Here is a 14,952-nt window from a genome sequence, read left to right on the forward strand (position 1 = left end):
AGTGACTAAAAGCTATAAAAAAATTAGAGCTGACTGATAGTTTGGGAGTAACTTAGTGGCAGAGTTACTCCCTTCTCCTCAAATGTGTAAATGAAATATTCACTTCTGAAAGCAAGTCCACATTCTCAGTAGTTGTTAGGCCAGTTTCTGCAAATTTGAGGCTTTGAGCTGGCACTGGGCATGTTGGGGCTTATGTCATTTCCACTTAGAGCAATCTTCTACTGGGCAGACCCTGGAACAGGCTGTCTCAGGCCTTTTGAATTGACCAGTCTACCTGTTGGGCTGGCTTCTTGCTGAGAGCAGACCTTGGCCATCCTTCTCTGCCTAAGATTGCGCAACTGGGACATTTACCTCATTCTATTCACTACTTTCCTGAAGAAAAGCTTGTCTTCTGATCAATCATTGCAAAAAAAAAATAAAGGATTTGTAATTAGTTGGCTGAAGAAGACAAAGGAGAAGGAGGAATAGGATACTTAATACTTTACTGATTGAATGCTATTTTTAATTATTATAGAAATTTGTTCTCCATGAGAACAGAAAAAGATAAACTGAACTAGGACTAAACTTCAAATAAAATAAGTTACATTTAAAGAATCATCTCAGAAATTGAACCAGATAATGAGCAAGAGAGGAACATTTCCTTATTTTCCAGGAACTTGGTAAGGAGAGAAGGGACCTTAACGAGGCAAATCAGGCACTATATAATTTCAAATGCATTCTGACACTACCAGATATGCAGAAATCTATTCCATGTAAAATAGCTCCCGAAAAGACAGTTCCAAGGCCCTTCTCTCATTCATCTTGAATTATAACTGTTCTCAGTGTAAAGAAATGTTGCTTTATATTTAATCCTAAACCCTTCACATTAAAGATAATCCATTTTCTCTTGTTCCAGTTTCTGGAGAAAAAAGACAATCAGAAATTCATTTGAAGACCACTTTTAATCACCCAATAGTCTCCTCCAAGTTAAACAGGCTCAGCTTCTTTAATCTTTCTCTGAAAGTCTTATTTTCCTATGCCCTTTGTGTTTCAACTCAGAATCCCTTCACTCTCTCTTCATCTGTCTTTACTATGGGGCCTAGAACTAGATAAAGTCCATTAGTAAGTGTTGCATACAATGGGAAGCTTCCTTTCCAGTGATCAGGCTTGTTTGCATTTTCAGGTTTTATTAATAATGTGACAATGAGCACACTTTTGCTATTGGTCCCTGAGGTTGTTTTCCATTATTTTTACTAAGTAAATCACAGTATATTAACTCAATGGAATATCAGGCAATCACTGAAAAGGATGGTAATTATCAAGAATGTACAACCAAGGGCTAGGAGGAAGGAAATGGGGAGTAACAATAAACAGGCATAAAATTTCAGTCAAGCAAGATAAATAAGCTCTAGCGATCTACTGTAGAGCATTATACTTACAGTGATAATGTATTGCACATTTGTGTTAAGAGATCTCATGTTAAGTCTCTTAGAGTAAAACAATAAAAAAGAAAAAATAGTGCATGGCAACAGAGGGAGAAAATGTATATGTAAGTCAAAAAAGGAAAAATACAAAATTACTTGTCCTCTCATATATGCCTGCAAGGTACTTTACATACCACTTTATTACAGCACTTAGCACTATATATTCCTGTCTTTTGCTTCTCTGCCTATCTGCACCTCCAACTCCGTGGTGGTGTTAGGCAGTGTTTGAGTTATCTCTTTTGTACCAGTACTGGGTATAGATTCTGGCAGGGAGTACATACTCAGAAGTGTTTGTTAAATGAATGGATAAATTGGAGCCATATAAAAGTACTTAAGCATGTAGACAACAGCTTAGACATAATAGGAGGAAATAAAAATAGTTATGCTAAAATGGCAAAACCACAAGGGTTTTATTTGTCTCAGATTTTCTTTCGCCTATTTATTTTTCTTACCTGGCAAAAAAAGGAGGGGCAAAAGTCAGGATTAAAGTGTTTATTCCTGGCCAGTTTATAATAAATATGTCCCTCAATGTCTTATTTTCCATACATGCAGCAAATTGATGTTCTGTCTCAGTTTCTGAGCAGGTCCTTTTGTAAAGATTTCTCTGAAATTCTTAGCTCACTTCCAGAGGCACTGGTTGACAACATCCTCCTTCCCTTCCACCTGGGGAACATCTCTAAAATCACATCTGGGTATAACAATAGTACATATGTTCCAAGGACATCTATTTGTCTAAAATTCCTAAAAATCCTGGAAGGTAGTCAAGGTAGACAAATCTCTGTTTGAAAGATGAGGAAACAAAACATTAAAGAGTCTAATGGTGACAGATAGAGAATCCAACATTAGGTCTAAAACCCAGATCTTCTGAGTTCAAATCCCATGAATATTTCATTACACTATCCACTGCTGAGTTGTATGATCGTTGATAAAATGACCTCATGGTTCCCTATGTTCCCAAGTCTGACCTTAATTGATCCTTTCAGTTGCTAGGTGAAAAGGCATCTTGGAATAGAAATGAAAAGTGAGCATTTACTGCCATGCCTACCATGTGTCAATCAACCTACCTATGATGAATACAATTATAATTCATATTTTTAGAGAGGGAACAACAGATATAGAGAGGCAAGGTGATTTTCCAAGGTCACGGAGCATACGGCAGAACTGATACTCAAACTCTCGGTCTGTTTGACTCTAAAGCCCAAGCCCTTGGCACTATATTAGGAAGGGTAAGAGTGTTCCCCCAACTTAGTGACCTAACTCAAGCTCCAAGATCAACTATTAACCAGCAATTCCTTAAGCCCAATTCATATATATCTCCCCAAAAGGAAAAGGTAGGCTCAGAACAGAAAGCCTCAATGGGCAAGCTTCCTATTTGCTGACAATAACTAAAGTCAATTATATGCTACTCTCTAGCCTGTGGGAGTCACTCTAAAATACTCTGATCTCTATTCCAGGCCCAGAATTGTGCTATCTCATCTCTAACCCTATGTCTCTTATCACAGCTATCCTTTTTGCTAACCTGTGTTAATCTGGGTAGAACAGTGGAGGGAACAGAAAGCACTTCATTCTCAAAGTGCTGCCCTGTATAGTAACAACTAACACTTATATAGCCCTTACTCTGTGCCAGGCAAGTTCTAAATACCTTAACACATTTAATCCTCCCCAAAACCTTATGACTTAGACACTATTATATTCTAGATTTTACTAGGGCAAATTGAGGTACAGAAAGGTTAATTACTTGCCCAAAGTTATAAAGCTAGTGAGTGGCAAAGCTGAGGTTTGAAGTTGGGCAAATCTTAAAGAGTTCATGTTCTTTTTATTTATTTATTTATTTATTTATTTATTTATTTATTTATTTATTTTATGCTGTACAGCATGGGGACCAAGTTACACATACATGTATACATAATTTTTCCTCCCATTGTTGTGTTGTGATGTAAGTATCTAGACATAGTTCTCAATGCTACACAGCAGGATCTCATTGTAAATCCATTCCAAGAGCAAGAGATTGCATTTGTTAACCCCAAGCTCCCAGTCCCTCCCACTCCCTCCCTCTCCCCCGGGGCAGCCACAAGTCTATTCTCCAAGTCTATGATTTTCTTTTCTGTGGAAACATTCATTTGTGCTGTATATTAATAAGTAATATCATATGGTATGCCCACTCTCACCACTGCTATTCAACATAGCAATTAGACAAACAAAAGAAATAAAAGGCATCCAAATAGGAAGAGAAGACATGTTCTTCTTTTTTTGCTTTTTAGGGCCCCACCTAAGTTCTCAGGCTAGGGGTCGAATTGGAGCTACAGCTGTCAGTCACAGCCACAGCAATGTGGGATCTGAGCTGTGTCTGCGACCTACACTACGGCTCATGGCAATGCTGGATCCCTGACCCACTGAGTGAGGCCAAGGATTTAACCCACACCCTCATGGATACTAGTCGGATTCATTTCTGCTGCACCACAGTGGGAACTCCCAAGAGTTCATGTTCTTAACCACAACACTTAATCACTCCAGTAATGATTTGAGAAGTCAATGATAATGCACAATGGAAATGGCTGAGTTGATGGTAAAGGTAACAATAACAATAATGTGTCTACTATCTAGACAATGCTTTACAGTTTATACAGCACTTTCCACATCTGTGGACTCAGGCATTCCTCACAAGAATGGTGTGGTGGAAGCAGCATTTATATTATTATCCTCAGTTTTTAAGAAGGCAGATAGACTAGAGGTTGAACATCCAGGTTACTGAATTTGACTTGGGTTCAAATCCTGGCTCTATTCTTTCTTACCTATGTAACATTGGACATATCCATGTTGAGCCTCAAGATCCTCATATGCAAAAATATCTTCATAACATTAGGGGGAAGAATGAATACAGTAATGTATGCAGTGTTTCACATAGTTCCTGACCCAAATAAGCCATCAAAAAATGTTGGCTATTATTATCAGATGAGGGAACTAAGGCCTTGAGAGAAGGGCACTCAGGGAGGCATGGGTTGAGCAGGGCTTAGATTCTAGACCCCTACTCCTGCCCACTGTTCTTCTAGGGCTCTGTACCTTGAGGCCATCATTTTATATTTTGACAGGTTACCTGCTGCAAGACTGCTAAGAATCAGCATGGCATCAGAATTTTCACTTTGCCTGTCACCCATGCCCCCACCAATGACAATGGAAATTCAGCACCCAGCACTAGGCTGGCAGATAGCTGGCTCTCAGTAGGTATCTACCGAATGAATGAAATATCTAAGCAATCAACGTACTCTCATTGGACTCTGGGGAGAGAGAGGCTAATAAGAACACAATCTTTGCCTTCGAGAAACAGTCGTACAAGAGTTAGGTACTTCCAAATAAATGATTAACCAACAGTGCGATAGGTAATGTCCTAGAGGACTGAACAAAGAGCTATATGCTTTGATGAGGAAAAATCCTCTTTCCATTAATTTGTTACTGATTCCAATATGCCCTGTAAGTGAGAAGATGACAAACTTCTTTAAAAGAAAATGGAGAATCAGATATTGAGTGATTTGCCCATTATCATACAACACATCACCACCGCAGTCTAGATTTGGACACAGGTTTATTCAATGGTAAAACCCACAAACTCATCTCTACACTACCTTAGTAAAGTCTCTCAATGTCCAAAGGCAACTGTCTTCTTTTTTCTTTTTTTGTACTGGTCCTATTCAACTCCTATAAACACTGATTCCAGTAAGTACACTATACTTCTCAAAACATTCTCTTCCCTTGGCTTCTGCAACACTGTTAATCCCTAGTTTTGTTTCCATGTTTCTGAGCACTACTTTTCAGTCTCTCCTGACCACTGGTCTCAGAATCTGTTATAGGTGTTCACACTTTCCTTGGGCAATATCATTGTCTCAAAGTTTTTCTGAGCATCAGAATATGGTAGGCTCCCAAGATTGTATGTTTAACTCTATACTTTTCCCCAAAGTTTAGATCCAATTCCCTACTGCCTCCTGAGCCTCTCACACCCAAATGTCAAAAATTCAACCCATCATTCTCATCTCCATGCCCTGACCTCTCCCAACCTTTCTCTTACTCCCATCTCTAGCATGACAATATGTCAGTTTCACTGGTAATCAAGGAAATTCAAATATAAACAACCTTAAAAAACATTTTAGCCCCATCAAAATGGCAGAAATGTAAAGTTCTGTTAATATTAAATGCTGGTGAAACTATAGGAATACTTTTCTTCTTATTTTCTGCTGTAGTGTAGAGGTGGGGTCAGGACAACTTTTGTGAAGGTTATTTGGCAGCATCTATTCAAGTTTTAAATGTGAGAAACCTAAAAATAAGCAATTGTACTTATCAGTATTCACTCTAGGTGAATATTTGCACATTGTACACAAAAAGGAATATATTACTTAGAAAACATCAAATTGTACATTTAAATGGGTGAATTGCATGGTTTGTGAGTTATATCTCAATAAAACCTTTATCTATACAAACAGATAAGAATATATAATGAGCTTAACTGAAGCAATATCTTTTTGTTGTGGTAAAACATACATAAAATAAAGTTTTCAATTTTAACCATTTTAAGTCTACAATTCAGCAAATTAAGTACATTCACAATGTTGTGTAACCATCATCACTATCCATTTCCAGAGTCTGTCATCTTCCTAAACAGAAATTGTGTACTCATTAAATAATAACTACTTATTATCCCTTCCCTCCAGCATCTGGACCTCTATTCTATTTGCTGTCTCTATGAATTTGCCTATTTTAGGTACCTCATATAAATGGAATCATAAAATATTTGTCTTTATATGTCTGGCTCATTTTACTTACCATAAACTTTTCAAAGTTCATCCATGTTACAGCATATATCAGAATTTCATTCTTTTTTATGTCTGAATAATACTCCATTTTATGCATATTCCTCAATTTTAATCAATCCTCTGTTGATAGTCATTGAGTTGTTTCTATCTTTTGGCTATTGTAAAGAACATTAGTGTATAAGTCCCCGACTTCAATACATTTAGGTATATACCTAGGAGTGGAATTATTGAATCATATAGCAGTTCTATATTTAACTTTTTGAGGTGTACCCAGTTTTCAAGAGCAGATACACTACTTTACACTTATGCCAGCAATGCAAGTGGGTTCTGATTTCTCCACATCCTAACCAATGCTTATTAGCTTCAGTTTTTGTTTAAAAAAATCCTGTGAAATCAGATTGTTATGATCATTATACAACTACAGATGTGATAAATTCATTTGAGTAATTAAAAAAAGAAAAATAAATAAAAGAACAAATTCCGGAAATATGAAAAAAATAATAATATCCATCTTTATAAATATGAAGTGGTATTGCATTGTGAGTTCGATTTGCATTTCCTTAATAACTAACAATGTTAAATATCTTTTCATGGCTTATTGGCCACTTGTCTATGTTCTTAGGGAAATGTCTATTCAAGTCCTTTGTTCATTTTTTTTATAATGATTTTTATTTTTTCCATTGTAGCTGGTTTACAGTGTTCTGTCAATTTTCTACTGTACAGCAAGGTGACCAAATTACACATACATGTGTACATTCTTTTTTCTCACATTATCATGCTCCATCATAAGTTACTAGATATAGTTCCCAGTGCTCCTTTGCTCGTTTTTGAATTGGGTTGTTTGTTTTATTGGTGTAGAATTGTAGGAGTTTTTATATATTCTGGATATGAATCCCTTATCAGATATATTATTTGCAAACATTACCTCTCATTCTATAGGTTGTCTTTTTACTCTCTTGATGGTGTCATTTCATGCACAAACTGTTCTAAATTTGAAGTGTAATTTATCTACTTTTTTCTTTTGTTTCTTGTGCTTTTGATATTATTACTTAATAGAAAAGAAAAAAAGCAAAAACCTAAATAGCCATCAATAGAATCTGGGAAAATAAATGACACATCCATATTACAGGTCTCTATTTGGTATTTAAAAGGAATGAGGTAGGTATATACATACTAACATAAGAAGATGGTCAAGACAAATTGTTAGGTGAAAAATCCAAGTTGTAGCCTATTCACACAATACACACACACACACACACACACACTCATGATATCCAATGTCTCAGAAACTGAATTAATGTGTTCATGCATGCTTTCATCCCAGGGCTCTTCCTGCTTTCTCCAGGGAAATAAGTGTGAACTGAGGCTCTTTAAAATGCAAAGTATTAATTACAATATTTTGTTTCTAGCTACAAAGTAAATACCAAATCTAGCCCAATATCCAATCCCAATCCTGTTCATACAAGGTCTCCCCAACCCCTGAGTAGTTGGAGATAAAGATCTGGACCAAGATTTGTGGAGAAAATGCAGAGGCCTCTGTATTTGTATTTATCCTTCTATGATTATTCTCCATGATTTTATGATTACCTTACATGACTTTTCTCAGTAAGTGTATAACGACTCTACCTGTGATGCCATATGCCTTCTACTTCACATTTTCCGATGTTGCCCTGAGGGAAGGTTGAAAATTCTTTTTCTGTTCAGGCAGTGAGTTCTTTCTTCAAATAGTGATGAGAAGGAAAAATATTTTATTCTGTATACTTGGGAGCCAATTCCACTAGGCTTGATCAAAAGATCAGAAAGAATAAACAGATGCCAGTCTAATGAAACAAAACAAACCAAACCAAAACAAACAAAGAAAGAAATGAAAAAGTTTCTAAGTCTTTAGGTAATATTGCATTTTATGCAGATGGTTTAATATGACAATACATAGTATATCAATGAAATGTATATACTATAGATATATAGTATATCAGTGATGTTCCTATGTTATTAAAAAGGAAAAAGCCAAATAGATGAAGAAAATAATAGAACATAAGGGAGGTAAGAAGTTAAGACTTAAATTAGAAAAACCAGCATTACACTCATGATTCTGAAGGGTTTATTCCATACGTTCCAGAAGCTGGCCATATTAGCCAGAGAACTGGACTGCAAGTTTGTCAGGGTGGAGGGACAAGGAGCTCACATTTTCCTATATATATTTCTGTGCCTTTTTGTCCTTTTTACTATGTGCATATTTTACCTATTAAAAATGAAAACAATCTAAAAAAAGAATGGATGTGTATACATGTATAACTGAACCATTTTGTTGTACAGAAGAAATTATTGCAACATTGTTACTCAACTATATTTCAATAAAACTTTTAAAAATGAAAAAAATAAATGCCAAAAAATGAATCAAAAACACTAATGTTAAAGGCCTCAGCTACGTCATAAAAATGGCTTGAGCAGCCTCTAGTGACCTCCTAACCGCTATAAACGCTCATGCAAAAGAATCTAATGTGCATCCCTAGCTAGTGCCAAGACTCTGGACCACCACTGCTCTCAACAAAACTATGTCAAGAATTCTCAAAGGGTAGCATGTACCAAATTTGGAGGGAAAGAATCAAGATGTGTTTGGTACATGCTGCTTTTTCAATAAGCAAGCAAGTATAATCCTAATAATTATCCTGTCATTAAATACTTATTATGTTCTAAGACACTGGTCTAAGTGTTTTACATGAATTAATTATTTAGTCCTTATGGCAACCCTATACAGTAAGCACTAATTATTAATAACCCTTTTTTACACAAAAGGAAACTGAAGCAAAGAGAGGTTAAAGCCACTTACTAAAGGTTAGAATCCTTGCAGAGATTTCAGGCATAGTTTTTTTATTTTGTTTTGCTTTGTTTTAAGAACAACTAAATCAAGCAGTGACAAGTAAAATATATAACAGCTTAAATAAAACAAAGTAAGTCTATGAGAAGAGTTTTCTATCCACAAGGATATTTAAACATGGTTAATAATATAAAGCAGTAATATTTTGCATGTTTTATTGGTAGAAATAATTATTGACTTTGAACCAAGTAGATATCCTCAGAAAACAAGGCTGATAATAATTATAATTAAAAAAAAATGTTACTAGATGTTTACGTGTCAAGCAGTTTTCTAAGCACTGTGTATTATTTCATTTAATATGGACCTTAAATGACCCTCCAAGAGAGAGATGGTATTATTGTCCCCATTTTACAGTGGGGAAAACTGAGACATAATCAGGTTCAATGGCTGATCAAGGATCAAGTTATTGACAACTAAAAGTGTTAAGTCAAAGTGTGAAAGAACCCAAGCTTTTGGCTTCAGAGCCTACACTCTAAAATATTACCCTTTATTGCCTCACATGTGGGTCGGCAAACTACCTGAAGATACAGACATGAATGTTCAAAAATACTATATAGGTTTTGCTTTCTTGCAACTAAAAGGAAGAGGACAAAACTAAGAGGATACTGTGCAGAAGAAACTGACTGAGATCATGTGGGGAAAGTTTTGAGTTGGGAGTAAGAGGATATCCACTGAGTTGTCATGGACATGTTGTTTGTCCCACTGACTAGGCCTTAACAAGGCCCAGTGTTCATTAATCCATTTGCCTGTCCTAGGTCACCCATAGACAGTGCAGAATCTTCCAGGGCTCAGAACTACAAAGTTCATTAACCCCTAAAGGCTTTTGGGAAGTAATGCAGGTTACTAAGTGATTGTGGTCACTCACTGGCAAGACCGTTCTCCCCACTCCTTAACATTCCCATGGGCCCTACTTCTTCTTGAACAAATCAAGGACTTCTATTCTGTACCTTTACTTAGGCTGTTTCCTCTGCCTATAATGTTTGTCACTACTTCTGCCCTACCAGCACCTTTTCTATAGCTGGAAAACTTCTACCAATCTCTCTGAATCCCATACCAGCTTATGCAAATGAATTAGTGAGCTCCTCTACTGCTCTCTAAGTTTTGTTATTTCTTCATATGTCTGTCCACTATCCCTAACCCTAATTAGATTGTGTGCACTTTGAGGGAACAGATTGTGCTGTGTTTGGTTCAATTCTGTACCCCTAGTGCCTAGGGCAGTGCTAAGATGGGGAAAGGCCAAAGCAAATGTTAAATGTTTATCATCATCATCATTGTTTCATCATCCCAAAGACCCACTCTTTGCCAGCATAGTCATGGGGCTGAGGTGAAATATCTATAGGTTGACAGCTCACAAAGTCATGGACTTTGGAAACAGATGGAAAGACATAAGTTTAAATCCCAACTTTACCACTTACTAGCTATGTGAACTTGGGTAAGTCACTTTATTTCTCTGAACTTCAGTTTCTTCATCTATAAACTAGAAGTAGATAATTGGGCCTTCCTTACAGTGTTGTTGTAAGGATGCCATATAAACATTTGTAGATCACACAGTGTTCAGTAGGTGCTTAAATAGTTATTATTAGGGCAGTATACCTGAGGGTGCCAGTAGAGACCCACGTCTTCATAGACCAAGTGATTTGTCCATCCATATCACTTATTCTCTAGCAACTCCACATCAGAAGGGTTGTGTCAAGCTGCACTTAGGGTCTCAAACAGACCCACAGTCTGAAAAAGGAACCAGAGTGTTAATCTCTGACAGAGAACCAGAGTATTAATCTGCTGCCATGGAGACAGAAGCCCATTTATTTGGAAGGAAAAGCACTTAGTCCCTAATTTCTGTGAGACCTCCAGTATAACTGTTAATATTTTTTCATGGCATCAACAAAAGCCCTATCTGGAAATGTGAACCTCCAAAGTGAATTTAAGATGGACAAGGATCTCTTTATCCTTCCCCACTAATGTGGCTTCTGAACTCAGCTCTGTCACTGCATGGGCAAATCGCTTCTTTATAGATCTCAGTTTCCCCTTCTGTGTAACAAAACTGTTGGATAGGTAGCTTCTCTAGGCCCTATCAGCTCTGAGACTCCATAGTTCTCTTTTCCCTCCTTTCCTGCATATTTTTCTGCCCTTGGCCAATTCTAAAATCCACTGACCAAAAGACAGGATGCAATCTCTACAGCAGGAAGCTGCTACCTCTAAAGGCAGAGCAGTAAGGCCCTGGCGCTTAACCCTCTGATGCATAGTAGGTGCCAGTACACTTATGCTTAGGGTGATGGGGAAAGGACTGCCACCTCCTAAGTGTGGAAAGAATACAGAGGGAAACAAAGGGAAGAGGATCTCCCAAGAGTACTGATAGTTTTGGTAGTCACTGTGCCACTAAAAAGCAGCCAGGCTTGGCCCAGGACTTTGACCTAGACAACTCACTCCACACTGGCCCATAAAAGAAAGGAAATAGGGGGAAACAAGGACCCTGGCCTCCAAAACTGCAGCTGGCATCTGCTTTCATCTGACATACAAAAGACAATTGATGAGAAGGACTGTCCCATCTACACTTAAAGTTCTAGGCAAAAATTTTAGGTACCATGGGATAGAAGACACTTGTCAAATGAGGGAATAGAACTAGGATTTGTTGAATACCTTTCTGTCTCCACATGGTAACCGTGGAACAACCCAAGAAAAGCAGAGTGGAAAATGCCTGTCTGGCTGTAAAAATGCAGATGGGATTTGTATTTCAGGAGCTATGGATATCTTATTTTCTCAAGAAAGTGCCTTCAAGAAAATAATTGTCTAAATGTGACTCCTTGCTAGTGAATACAGGGACTAAATGACTAGATAGATTGAAATTGTAAGGATGGGCTAAGAGTAGATCTAGATAAGTGGCAGGAATGGGAGATAACTGGTTATTAAGCAAGTCAGTGAAAGGAAAGAAAGAAGCTATTCTTCAGAAGTAAAGTGGAAGATGGGTTAAGGGGTAGAGAGAGGTATTGCAGGAGAAGATGAGAACATAGAAGGAATATGAGGATTTATAGAGAAGATGGGAGCTTGAAGGAGGAAAGGAGCCATTGCCCAAAGTTGAGGAACTGGCAGGTACCAGGGGCTAAGCGAGGAAAAGAAAGAGTTGGAAGTTTGAGAAAATGGCTAGAAGGAGGTAACTGGGACCAGAGGAAAAGGTGGATTTTGCTAACAAAATTGACAGTTCAGCAATGGGAAAGAAAAGAAAACACAAATGTGTGGCTGAGGGGACAGTGGCTTAGAAGGTAGTTAAAATATGAGAGGGACAGGAAATTAAAGAAATGGGTAGGGACTGAGGAAGAGGGACTTCTACATAAAGTGACTAGGGCTACATGAGATATAAGAAGCACTGTGGGGGCTCAGTCATGAAATGCTATTGACAGATGTGGCTAAATTAAGCCTGGAAAACATGGGTGTGCATGATATTGAAGGGCAGGGATGAAAGGGAAGGGGGAGGGTAAATTTTAGTGAGCATATGTATGTGATTCAAGGAATTAGAGTAAATGATGGAATAATGGATTGATGTACAGATAGGGGCTAAGAGAAAGGACAGAACCTTAGGAAAGGGGTACTGTGGAGAAGAGAGTTCAGTGAGGAAGAGTTCATTGATAATGAAGACTCACTGGGAAAATGGGAGCTCTGTGAGTGATTAGGATTCAGTGATTAGCGGCCTCAAGAAGCAGAGAGGCTTCAGCCATGATCAAAGTGGAAAAGAGGATTCACTGGGGCAGAGGCACAGTGAGAGAGGTGTGGACTATTTGCAGGTTTGAAAATACATATGAGATAGACTTCCGATCTGGACTGGATGATATAGACACATTTCTCCATGATACCCCCTACTAAGGACAACTATAAATCCTGGGAAAAATGCAGAAGGCAACCAGAGGAGAACTTTGAGAAGTGGCAAGAATAAGGTCATCAGATTAGGAATTCCAGGACTAAAAGAGACGACTGTGGCGGGGCATCTTATGATGCTCTATAACAGAAGACAGCCCAAACTCAGCATTTCATGACCTTCAATCTAGCAACAGAAGGCATCCCAGGTACATTCATTCTTTCCCTGGATTGAAGCAAAATCCCACCGAAAAAAAGCAGCTAAGCCCAACAGTACCAGTAAATAGGATATAGATTGGAAGTTCCATTGGCAATAAGCAGGAAGTATTCTTCTTCACTGAGGCTGATGCTATCTACCATCCCAAGAGACTACCAGGGTAGATAGGAAGGCAGAACCACAGAATCAACAAAAGAGACTCAGCTATAGTAAGTGGCCTATTCAGAAAGCCTCTACTAAAACAAACAAACAAACAAAAAAAAAAAACCAAGGAGTTCCCCTTGTGGCTCAGTGGTTAACAAATCTGACTAGGAACCATTAGGTTTCGGGTTCGATCCCTGGCCTTGCTCAGTGGGTTAAGCATCCAGCGTTGCTATGAGCTGTGGTTAGGTTGCAGATGCGGCTCGTATCCTGCATTGCTGTGGCTATGGCGTAGGCCAGTGGCTACAGCTCCAACTAGACCCCTAGCCTGGGAACCTCCATATGCTGTAGGAACAGCCCTAGAAAAGACAAAAAGACAAAAAAAAAAAGAAAGAAAGAAAGAAAGAAAGCCTCTATTTTCCCACAAACCCACAAGTACCTTTCTCTCCCAGAGAAACCAAGGTGGCTGGGGGTCATCCTTAGTGAAATCCAGCTGTGTGTACTAAGCTGGAGAAGATTCTTTGTCACCATGGGACTCAGAATCCGGTCTCCCACCAGCTATATTGAGCTGCCAGGAGGAAACAGCAAGTGAGGAGCTGGTCCACCAGAACAAAGCAGTCCAGCCCAGGAAGCCTCTTTGTCCCCAAAACATTAGATAAACCAAGCAAAACATTATAGTACCACAAAGGCTCTGAAATTTAAACTGTCTTTGGAATCACAGCCCACAAACTAGGCTAGGACCTGTGTGCTAAACTTAAACATGGTGACTCCTTATTAAAGGAAAATATTTAAATAAGAAACAGATCACCAAGCACAATAGGAAATATGTCTAAGATACACTGAAAATCACCCACCATACCAAGAACCAGGAAAATCACAACCTAAATGAGAAATGACAATCAACAGATGCCAACACAGTGATGAATCAGTTGCTGAAATTATCTAACAAAAATGCTTAAAACTGTCATAAAAAAAGCTCCAGAAAGCAAATACAAAAGCTTTTGAAACAAATGGCAAAAAAATCTCAGAGAAATAGAATTTGTAAAACAGAACCAAATGGAAACTATATAACTAAAAATTACATTAACTGAAATTTTAAAAATAATTGAATGGCACATGAAAAAAATGCTCAAAATCACTGACTATTAGAGAAATGCAAATCAAAACTACCATGTGATACCACCTCACACCAGTCAAAATGGCCATCATTAATAAGTCCACAAAGAGCAAATGCCAGAGGGGGTGCAGAGAAAAGGGAACCCTCCTGCACTGTTGGTGGGAATGTAAGCTGGTACAACCACTATGGAGAACAGTATGGAGGTACCTTAGGAAACTATACATAGAACTACCATATGACCCAGCAATCCCACTCTTGGGCATATATCCAGAGAAAATGTTCCTTGAAAAATACACATGCACCTGTATGTTCATTGCAGCACTATTCACAATAGCCAAGACATGGAAACAATTCAAATGTCCATCAACAGATGATTGGATTAGGAAGATGTGGTATATATACACAATGGAATACTACTCAGCCATAAAAAAGAACAAAATAATGCCATTTGCAGCAACATGGATGGAACTACAGACTCTCATCCTGAG

General features: G+C 38.0%; 1 protein-coding gene across 5 annotated transcripts in view; it reads right to left on the reverse strand.

Annotated features, from left to right (window-relative positions):
* ARHGEF9 (Cdc42 guanine nucleotide exchange factor 9) overlaps window positions 1–14,952 on the reverse strand; it is a 418,114-nt gene that overhangs the window by 218,729 nt on the left and 184,433 nt on the right. The window contains exons 5-6 of one of the 5 annotated variants that reach the window (XR_014834560.1): window positions 10,737–10,868; window positions 5,672–8,085 (exon numbers count right to left, since the gene is read on the reverse strand). The exons of 3 other annotated variants lie outside the window; for them this stretch is intronic. The gene's annotated coding sequence lies outside the window, so the exon portion shown is untranslated. Of the gene's footprint in view, window positions 1–5,671; window positions 8,086–10,736; window positions 10,869–14,952 lie in introns of those variants that run through there. One more of the 5 variants, XM_021080635.2, reaches the window with a different exon arrangement.

The sequence above is a fragment of the Sus scrofa genome, chromosome X, assembly GCF_054392235.1.
Source record: "Sus scrofa isolate SSC_HxYL_T2T_F1_AM1 chromosome X, Sscrofa_HxYL_maternal_Yorkshire_Landrace_v2.0, whole genome shotgun sequence".
Lineage (NCBI taxonomy): Eukaryota > Metazoa > Chordata > Mammalia > Artiodactyla > Suidae > Sus > Sus scrofa.